The 11,202-nt window shown below is 41.4% G+C and overlaps 1 protein-coding gene across 3 annotated transcripts in view; it reads left to right on the forward strand.

Annotated features, from left to right (window-relative positions):
• Positions 1-11,190, forward strand: part of cep112 (centrosomal protein 112) — a 137,449-nt gene extending 126,259 nt beyond the window's left edge. Inside the window, exon 28 of one of the 3 annotated variants that reach the window (XR_003598669.1) lies at positions 11,078-11,190. The gene's annotated coding sequence lies outside the window, so the exon portion shown is untranslated. The other 2 variants (XR_003598668.1, XR_003598670.1) reach the window with 2 other exon arrangements.
• The last annotated feature ends 12 nt before the right edge of the window (positions 11,191-11,202 follow it).

Below are 11,202 nucleotides of genomic sequence, written 5' to 3' on the forward strand. Positions count from 1 at the left end.
AGTAAAAGTAAAATGTATGGTGGATTAAAACTACTCCTAAAAGTTTTTTGTTGTTTTTTTTTACAAAAAGTTACTTAAGTAAATGTAACTGTGTAAATATTCGTACTTGGCTCTTCTAGTTTCAAATTCTGAATTGGATTTAGGCCCGGACATTGACTGGGCCGTTCTGAAAAAGACATATCCTTTGATCCAGATCATTGTCTAGCAGCTCTGTTTGTATGTTTGTGAATTTTTTTCAGCCTCTAACTGGTTTTCTTCTGGGATTGCCATGTATTTAGTTTAAAAAGTTCTTAGTGAGATCTTTGATGCTTGGAACAATGTTTAATGTCCTAAACTTTCTTTAAATTTCTCCATAGTTTTGTCCCTGACCTATCTATTGAGTTCCTTAGATTTTATGATGCTTCTTGTTCTCTGGTATTCTCTGGAACAGCTGGATTTATGTTGAGAATAAATTACACGCAGATTAACTCCTTTAAATACATGTGGGCACTGGTTACCATGGATTTTATTTGGGGGTTTCAGAACACAGGGAGCGGAATACAAATCCACATCGCATTTTTCTTGTTCTTAGCTCACTAAGGTTTGTGGTTTTAGCACAACAAAAGTTTAAGGGATAATTCTGCAAAGCTCTAGAGGTTAGTTTCAAGTTGTGGTGCTGGATCATTTTTTATTTCAGAAAATTTAAAGTCATGCATGAATTTGAGTCGTAAGTGTGTTTGGATGATAGATGACGTTTTTCTGAAACATTTAAACCAGAGTTTCATTGATTGTCTTTCTCGTAGAGATTATTTGAGGAAATACATGAATATGCAGAGCATGGCGAGTTTCTTTTCTTTTTTTTTTTAGAGCAATCTCTGCTGCTTCTCCGCTCCTCTTGTAAGGTTTAAACATGTGACGTGTGGATATGTGCACCTCAGTCCCGTGACAGGCTCCTGGGATTGACTGTACATCAGCAGATGATTGACAAAGTCATCGTTTGCTCGAGCTTGCGTGCCGCTGGATCTTTTTATAGAGCTTTTGTTCTGAGTCAGACCCCAGGAAGCCCGTGCTTGGCTGCAGCAACACTGCTTGCATATTTAAAACCTGTTTATTGCCAACACTTCACACACAGCACCCGCTACACATTCCTGTGTTTGTGTCGTCTTCCTTCACGCTTTCTCCGTTTCTGTGTTGTCTCTCTCTTTGTTGACATGGTATTTATGAGGCGTTCTTTTCCCCTCTCTCTCTTTTCCCAGTGCTGTCACTCAAACACAACAGGGGCTATGAAACAGCAATGGCTTTGAGTGATCTGAGGACAAGTGGGTTAGAGGCTATACAGACTCTGTGAAGAAGGCGCAGCAGGTTGTGTTTTTGTGATTGTGGCAGAAATCCGCCATCAGATGATGTGGGCTGAGCAGAGGGACAGAGGCGTTTAAGACAGTGTGGGAGGTTTGTCTGCATCTCTGACCCTCTGTCTATGTCTTTTTTATTTATCTTACTCAGTGTCTGCTTTTAATGTGGCTGTGGATACGCAGACCACAGGGACATCCATCCATCCATCCATCTTAATGAAAGCTGAAAATGCTTCTGTCTGTCTGTTCTTAGCCAGACCTTTAAAGCTGATGCAGTTAACCTCGGCCTCTCTGAAACCTCAGTTTGATCAGACACCTTCAGTGCCACCTCACCGAGCCGCGCTGAGCCACCAAATGTGTCCATTGCCGATGCTGTGGACTCCCACATAGTCTTGCTGTTTTGCATTTAGATTGAAGAGAAGCTTGCTTTCAGTTTAAAATGCAAATACAGCATAAGTTATGTAAACAAGTGAAAAATGTCTGCTGATTTTCGACATGAGGTCAGTGACACGATGAAGATATTTAGGGAAAGTGTTTGCACAAGATCTCGCAAAAGTATGGTCAAATTCTTTTTTATCATATTGCAATTACTTGTATTGGTGTCTTATGTTATAGGCTAACATATAACATGGAAAAATATGTACATCAGTGCTGTCCAAAGTTTTTGTAGTGGATGCCGAAACAATCAGATCCTTCATGATTGGTTTGGTCTATTTTGTTTTTTCCTGCCTGCCTACTTTGATGCTGGATGCAGTATTGCTCATTTAATAAAGTTATATAACTGGGGATTTTATCTTGTAGGCAACAAAAAGTTATATAATTTTTTTTAATGCAGTTTTTTTTTTTCAATTTTCTTTTTACCTACACAGCAATAACATACAAGATGAGGGAGAAATAGCTTGTTTTCTTTTACCAAAGACAAAAAAGAAATCCTACAACTGCTAAGATCTCACACCACTCCATTTTGTTCACATTTTGTGAAGAAGGATGTTGCGCTCATTTGTTCTTCAGAGGTATACATGTTGGTCCCCAATTGAACCGAGTCTACCGGACTATCGGCTGTGCTATTGGGCCAAATTTGGTCCATTTTTCAATTAAGAGTTTCGCAAAATTCTTTCAAGGGTCACAAATGGTTCCCTAGAGCCACAATCTGGGCACTCCTAAGATAAATACTTCTTTTGCTTCCGATCCTTCCATGATGTGTTGCAGTGCTACGTTTCCCCTCAACACATAGCATCCAGCCCAAAATGATTTGTTCTCATTGGACCTGAAAACACTCTTCTGCATGTTTCCTGTGTCTCCTTCCTCAAAGGTATCGTCTTTATCTTCTCTATGTGTAACTTTACATGGGACTTCTTCTGTCTTTCTTCTTTAAAGGCCAGACTTGTTAAGTGCATGGGGCAACAGGAAGTATAAAAAAAGATACAAATCTGGCCTCTGATGTGTGGGCAAGCGAGTTAATCACCTTTCCTAGTTGGAACGAGGGGGTTAGGAAGAAGGCCAACGGGGTTACGGTGATAGATTAAGGATGAGTGAAGGAGTCCAGGTTAAGACTGATTCAGAGACAAATTGCCGTCCTGTCAATCATGGCAGAACTGGGGCGTCTGGCCTGTGAAGTGCCTGCATGGTGCTTGACTGCGAGCGGCAGAGGAAATAAAAGTCATTACTGTCAGTGTGGAGTGAGCTTCATGGCCCAAACGGGATTAAACAGTGCATCCGACATTGTTTCTATACATTGGTAGACTTAAAAGTCAAGCGCAAAATAGGATTAAAACAAGGGGAAAAAACCAATAAATAACCTTCAACACCCACCAACACCCCACCACCACCCCCCCCCTTCTTCTGCTGCTGCCTTGTATTTCTTCTCTGCCTTATTTCCCTACCAATTCCTTTCCTTTTTCATGTCTCATTCTCTTTCACCTGTCTCCCTTCCAATTCCACTCTCTTTGACACGTTTATCTTCGTCTTCTTCCATCTTTCACACTCTCATCCCCCATTATCAGAATTTACAGGTGAGGCGCCGGCTGCTGCTCGCTCTCACTGCTTTCATGTTTGACCAAAAAAAGAAAGAGAAAACATTCTTCTGGGGCCAATTGGCGCCTGAAATCCAACTTCATTCCCCTCAAACTGAACCCTTTCGAAAACAAACCCCCTGCACCACTGGCTTTTATTCCCCACTTCTTCCTATTTCAAAACAGCCCCCATAACATACTTGCGAATTGTTGCCCTTCCTTAACTTTTAAGGCTATTATGCACCATGTCCGACTTCAAAGCCTGTCTTAACTCCACACTTTAATTGTATCTTCCCCAACCCGCTGCGTACTATTTGATTCTGCTGACAACAGCACTTCTCCCTCTCTTCTCGCCCCATATTTCTCATGCCAACGTTTGGTCCTGGCTTAAGTCGACCCATTGCGCCATCACTACCACCATCACCATCACCATCACAGCTCCTCTCATCAGCTTTAGAGCCTTTTGTCCCCCCTGTTGTTACTCACTTTGAAGAGGTAGTCTTCCATTTCCTCTCTCTCAGCAGTCGATTGTCTCCCGGGGTGTGTACACACCAAACAAACTTGAAACAGTAACCCCCTGTCCTGCACTGGCAGACTCCTACTCTTTCTTTATCTTCTCTATGAGCAAGCTGACTTCCTCCTCATGGCTCTGGTTGATAATTGCCATAAGCTTCCCTCTTGGTTTCATTTTCCATTGTCCTCCCCCAAATTCTTGGCGCTGGCTCGAGATAAAGGGATGAGCACTTCAAAGGGGTTGCTGCGAAGAGTTTAACCCCCAAGCCGAAAAGGAACAGCACACAATACTGTAATTGAGAGCGAGTTACTGATCACAGAGCTGCAGCACAGAGAGGACGGCATGCCGAGGGGAGTGTTTATGGCTACCGCTGAGGCGGCCGGCAGCACTAGCGACAGGTTGGAGGCTACTTAGTTGTAAAAACCTCCGCCCGTCAAAGCTATCTGATTGTTTGTAATCTGATATGTCTTTCAGTGAAGGTGTAGGCCACTTGTGACTCACGGTCATGTATTTTATGTGATATATTAGTAGATGCTCCTGGAAAAAATTAAGTAGCCACTATCGTGAAGACCAAGGAACACAGCCAACGGGCCAGAGAGGAAGTTGTGGAGAAGTTTAATGCAGAATATAAAGCAATATTCCAATTTTTTTACATTTCACAGAGATCTGCTCAATCCATTATCTACAAAACAAACTAGTGTGGAACAACAGCACATCTATCAAGTCATGGTATCCACCTTACTCTTAGGAGGGCATTGAACAGAGAATCAGTCAGGAGGCTCATAGTCACTCACTCTATCTGGAAGGGTGACTATGAGCAAATTCATGTGTTAGAATGACCCAGTCAAAGTCCAGATCTAAAACTAACCAGGATTTTGTGGCCCGATCTAGAGCTGTTTTCCAAATAAAACACACATGTCAGCCCTTGAATTGCTTTAGATAGGTCCCAAAAGCCCGTAGCTGTGCTCAGAAGCTGGGTCAGACTTTAGAAAGGGTTAACTGCACCCTAAGCTTTTGGGGTCCCAAAGGTGTTTTTTTTTTTGCTTTGTTTTTTTAATGAAGGGATGTTTTGTAAAAATTGCACTTCATATAAAACTAATAGGCCCAAATTAAGTGAGATTTATTAATGTTTTGGGATTTTTATGAATATATAAAATATTCAAGTATTTGAAAAATTATAACATTGTGGTTGATTTTTTTGGGAAAGATGGAGTTATTGGCTAAGGGACAAACTAAACCTAGCATGCATCAATTCATTGCTAGCATGCATCAATTCATGCCTGCTGATATATAAGATTGCTATTAATGTACTGTAATTTTCATTAGTAAAATAATTTTCCTCAGTGTATAGGGCACCAAAACTGCCTGCAGCCCAGGGATCCACATCCTTGTAGATCCGGCCCTTGTCAGAAGGTCTTTCTATGAAGCATTTCATACATTTTTCAGACTTTTTTTGTAAGAACAAACTTTCACTTCTCAGTTATGCACTACTTTCTTTGATCCTAAAACCTTACATTAAACTCTGTATTTGTAATGTGATAAAATGTGAAAATGTTGAGGGAGGATGAATGTTTTTACAAGGCACTCTTTGATGCACACAAGAAAAGACTCGCCTACTTGTGATTTATATGTCCCCTTCTCTGTCTATTTGTAGGAAGTCAGAGCTTGACCTGTCCCTGTAATAAAATCTCCCTATAAACGGAGAGTAACATCCCATAACCTCTCTCCTTGAAGCACTCTTTTCAAACGTCTTTTTATAGGGGAAGAAACCAAGGACAACCCAGGTCCCAGGCCGGGCACAGACCTGGGGTCAGCTCCTGAGGGGCAGCAGGGAGGACCTGACCCGTGGGGACCTCCCAGGAACCGTGCGGGGAGCTGACAAGGCAGGACATGAGGGCCCGACTGGCCCCAGGTACTGGCAGGGGGTCCCCGCCATCACCATGGAGATGGTTTTCACCCTGGTGTGTTTACTGTCAGAGGTCAGCCTGGGCCCTTCAAAGTTAACAAAGGCTGACATTGTCTGAACAGGACTCCGAATATTAGCTGGATGTGCAGATAGTTTTTATGAGATAAACTTAGTTTGTGTAGGCTAGTTTCTCTCATCTGCGGGTCACACAGCTCTTCTTTTATTCCACGCCAGACTGATGTTTTATATTTTCTGATCAGACAAGCTTTTCTACAAACTCTTGATGGTCGGTGGAAGCGCCTGCTGAAGCTCAAATACCACAAGCTGTTGCTCTTTAACTTGGGACAGTAAGTTTGATGTTTGGCTTTTTTATTTTTTGTTCAGAATGAGAACAGAGAGAGTTTGAAGGCAATGAAGTGCCCTTTGAACGATGAGTAATCCCAGCATCACCGTTGCCCTCTGCAAGAGAAATTTCCCTTTTATTATCCTTGATGGGAAGGTAGGCATCAAGGGAGAAAGTTTCACAGCACCTTTAACAAATGGGTTGATCAAAGCGTTTGCTGTCTTTGTACTGTAGTATTCGGATCTGTGTCTACTGAGACTAGAAAGGACCAGAAGCACCTACTGACGCTCTTTTAAGAATGTATCCAGTCATGGCGAAACAAAGGCTCCCCTGTGGTGGCCCTTTAAAAGCTGCACAGATCCAACCAAAACGCTGTTGATGCTGGTCAATAAATGCCACTATCATTGATAACACACATCCTTAGTGTGTGTTAGTTAGTGGTCACTTAGTGGATGTTTGTGGGATCCCTGAGACCATTGAGAGATTTTTCTCTTTCAATATTATCAGCAGTTGAAGTTATGAACAGATCAGAGCTACTGAGAGGAGTGAATCATGTGCTGCTTAGATGAAATACCATTTGTATGGCAATCATTTGAGCATTTAGTCTATACCTTCAATATTGAGATTTTCCTCTACAAGTTTGTTTTTATGAAGATAAAAGACCATGTGGTTCTAAGTTGAACTGGGTTGGAACCTCCAATCCAACCCAACACTTTTTAATACTTTATGTTTATTTTTTTATATTCAGGAGCAAACAGATGAGAGCTAAAGCAAACACATTATAAAGTAGGCCTTGTGATTTATAAGAAACAGATCCAGGACACTAGAAGAAATAATACTTGGTACAGGATACAGACCACACTGTCTCACTACTGTCTCCTTCTGAAGACATTTTGGAAAAGTTTATGTTTTATGGGTCTAATTTGTAATATTTAAACTGACAAATGAGATGCCAAACAAAGTGCTGACCCTTCTTTATTCTTTTGATTACTAAGAAACTAAAGTAGTAGCAGGTTCCAAGCTCACCTTCAAATATTCTGTATTTCATGCAGAAAAATCCAATCTATATTTGACAAGTCTCAGAGTATTAGAGGTTTGAAACAGAGATCATCTTTGCTGATCCAGATGCTCAAATGAATAACTGACTAAAAACAAAATATGAGGGTGGAAAGCTTTAATTTTTATAGTTGGAAAATTTGTGGGGCATATGAGTTTTTTTGGCTGTTGTATATGAAAGAAACCCAAGATGTACTCAGCAATCAAAGTTTTTGTACTTGTTCCTCTAAAACTCCAGCTGCTTTCATTTTTAACCCACTAGCATGACTTTGACTGGATCAGTATTACTGTAGAAAGGAGTCTTTTAAATCACTTTAGTGAACTTCTCTTTGGGAACTTTGTTTTGATTCTGCCGCATCGAAGAGATTTCCAGCTTTAATGGCCTGTTTAGATCGTCCCATAGAATGCTAATCATATTTAAGTTCAGGCTTTGATTAGATCATTCCAAAACCGTAATTTTGCTTTCACAAGAAATTCAGAATTTTGTTTTTAGGCATGAAGTAGCAAAGCAACCTCAGATCATCACATTACCACCATCGTGTTTGAATGTCAGAATTATATTGTTGCTTTTGGAACTCAATGCCGACCTGCCAAAAGGTTTCAGTTTCATCTCATCAGTCCACTGAATAATTTCTCAGCTGTTTGGTGATCACCAAGACGCTTTTTGATAAATGTGAGACTGTCAAGTGTTTTTCATTTTGTAACTCTCCCATCAATGGTTTTTTGGTTCGGTCTCATTTTTAAATGGGTATTTTGTGAACTCCAGGATAAGTCGTTGATGCGTGTTGGAGTAACTTTGACCTCCTGGAAAGGTTCACCACTGTTTCATGACGTCTTCAGTTGTGAATGCTGGCTCTCTGTTTCAAGTTTGTTTGCCTTAGAAATGGCTTTGTAACCCTTTATGATGTGGTGAACTTTATTTCACATGTGTTTTTGAGTTTCATTTGCTTGAGGAAAGATTAGTTGGTTTTTGAGAGTTTTTACACTACTTCATGTTGTCAGACACCTTCTGTTGAATAAATGCATTGATTCTGTGGTTCAGGCATTGATCAGGACTGTATGTGTCTAGTGGAAATTTTACTTAGCATTCCAGAAATGTGGGTAATTCACAATTTAGCAAGAGGGAATAATTACTTTATCACTTAGGACCAGGTTGATTTGGAAAATGTTTTTATCTTAATCAGTTAAATAATTATTTCCGAATTGCATTTTGTATTTACTCTAGTTGTATTTGTTCCATGTGACAATTTGTTTGGTGGTCTAAGCATTTAAATGTGAGTGGAAAAAAGCAAAAACATTGCTGTATCTATTTTGAAAACTTTCCAGAGATGTTACTTGACAAAAGTATCTCGAGTTGGTGTCTGTTCAACTAGTGTCACAAAAAAATGTATTACTTTAAGAAACTTTCACTTTACAGAGGAATTGAATAAATGTTAAAACAGCTTGCCATAGCGTTCTGACAGTGGCGCAAAAGGTGGCTATGCAGTGTATGCAACGCATAGGGGCGCTGCACTAGAGGGGGCGCAAAAACGATGTGGGGAATTTATTTTTTATATAGTCAGCATTTTATGTACTTAACAGCTGTTTGTGTATGAAATGATCAATAACAGAGGAACAGCACTGATTAGGCGCCCCCCTCCCATACAGGCAGCTTGGGCAGCGGCTGAGGCGCGTTTTGTTTTCTTTTAAATTTGTAGTAATGCCTCAACAACAGGGAGCTAAAGATGGGGCGCAGAAAAAACTCCGGGGCCCAAAACAGAAAACGGAAGAGGGGGAAGGATAAAGATGTTGGAGAGACGAAGAAAAGCTTTTCAAAGTGGTTCAAAGACAGAAGGTAAGAAATGTCCGTGTATCAGCAAGAGAGTTGTAAATATTCAGGTTAGCTTAAGCTAGCCTACAATGATGATGTTCGCATCCACCTCAAAAATATGTAGTTGCGGCCCTGCGTTCTGAAAACTTTTCCTTTGCTGAGCAGATGTCTCATCTGCCGTGTCTGCATGCTGCCACTGGTGGGAGCTGTGGAGTAATAACCGCTCTTGCTGTTATGGTTATTCAGCATGCTGCTCAATAACCTGGATAATGAATGAGATGTAAAGTGATCATGCCATTTATTATTATCACAATGTTTTTTCAGCTTGATTACAGAGAACATTTGAAATGATGAGTAGATCTTTTATTCTCGCTGCAAGGACACTAATGTGATTCTGTCTTGTCAAAAGAATGTCGCAAGCAGATTAAAATGTATTTTTTTAATTTAATCTTGGATTGCTACTTTTTCATTACATACCCGAAATGAATAAAGAAGACCTAACTTGGCTGTTCAGGAACCCTGACCTCTGTATTAATACTCACCTCCACGACTGTACGTGGGGTTTATTTGAATTTCATAAGATCTGTGAGAGTTTCTGAAGAAACAAACTCAGTGTCTTTAAAGTATATGTGGCAATAGAGGGATTGTAACGACAATGCTGTTGAGGCGGCAGATCAGTTACTTCTGACGCTCCAAGCCCTCAGGGAGTTGGCTCAAGATTGCTTGTCTTTGATAAGGTCCTCTGCTGGAGCTGCAACTTCGCGATCTGGGAAGATATTGTAAAAAAAGAGTTTACGCCTCACCAAATAACCCGAACAATCGTTAAAGTATCCCTCACATCGCATGAGTGAGATATACCTAAGAGTGTTGGATATTTGCCTTTGCTTTTTTTATTCCGGAGGAAGAAAGCTGCGATTGTTTTTTATGCAGCTGCCAGGACCAGGCAGTCGGTTCCTCACTTTGAAGTGCGCTGCTCCAGCCTCTCGGTTCAGTTGGTGTTGGAGTCGCCTACAGGAGAGACCTACGGTGCGGCATGGCAACCTGAAGGCGCCAGGGAGGAGGAAAAGAAGAAAGAAGGAATAGAGAAAAACATATGTTTCCCCCCCCCTTTTTTTTACTGCACTTCTATGTTCCTAACCGTGTTTGGACGCCAGCAATGTGGATTATAAGCGCTTTTTGTGGAGTTTAATTTGAGGGGGAAACGAACTCGTGGATCGATGGTAAGTTGGAGGACTGCGTGCCTCCTCAAACTCGCCCCCATTGGAGTTCCCTTTGATGTGCCTTTGAAGTAACGTTCAGGGGGGAAATTGGCCACTTTCCCCCAGTTTAGACACTCAAACGATGCGCAGGTTCGCGTCTGTGCCACTCGCTTTCCTCTATTTTCGAAAAGGCTTGGTTTAAGACTTAAATATTCGTGAGAAGATTTCTTAAGAAGTAGCCGACCCGAGTCTTGTTGAGTAATTCCTCCCCCACAAGATCAGAGACTTTGATGTTCTTGGGACTTTTCTGTAATTTTCTCCATTAGAGAAACTGAAAGGGTGTTTTGTTTTTTTTAATGTTCGGATTAAAGTAACTCAAATGATTTACCACAGAGTGGTCAGGAATCTCAGGTGTAAGTAATATTTGAGTGTTTTCGCCCTAAAGCCAGGGGGAGTTGAACTCCCAGTTCACTATTTTGGTCACGTTTTCTCATCTCTTTGGGTTGATCGATGTCCTACAGGTACTGGAGAGAGGGAGGCTTCATTTTGGTCGCCCCAGATGAGATGGGGAGAGTCCTGGGAATGAGAAACTAGAAAGTGACAGGGAGGGCAAGAAGACACGTCTGTGCGTAGCGCTTGCCCATTTGAAGGTCTCGTTGAAGTGAATCCAGTGCATTCTTTAAATCACTCGATTCCTTATTTCTTCTATTTCTGTGGAAGTCCCATTGCTTTCGGGTTAGATGAGAGAAACTCCGCTTTATGTAATGCTGCTGCAGCGGTTTTTTTCCCCTTCTTTTTTCTTCTTCTTTTTTTCCCCCTGTAAAATCCAGCAAAATCCTGCGTTCCTCTGTCTCTTTGAAGTCGGGGCGGATCTGGTTGTGATTAGATCAATACTTTGTGTTTCAGAAAGAAGACGGGCAGCCTGAGAGAAGCCCCCCCCGCTGACACAAGAGAGTGAGGAGATTACAGTAGGAGCTCAGAGGAGGCGATCAGCGCTCTCTCTTGCTCTATCTCCTGCTGCTTTCGGAGAC

This window comes from Xiphophorus couchianus, chromosome 16, assembly GCF_001444195.1.
Source record: "Xiphophorus couchianus chromosome 16, X_couchianus-1.0, whole genome shotgun sequence".
Lineage (NCBI taxonomy): Eukaryota > Metazoa > Chordata > Actinopteri > Cyprinodontiformes > Poeciliidae > Xiphophorus > Xiphophorus couchianus.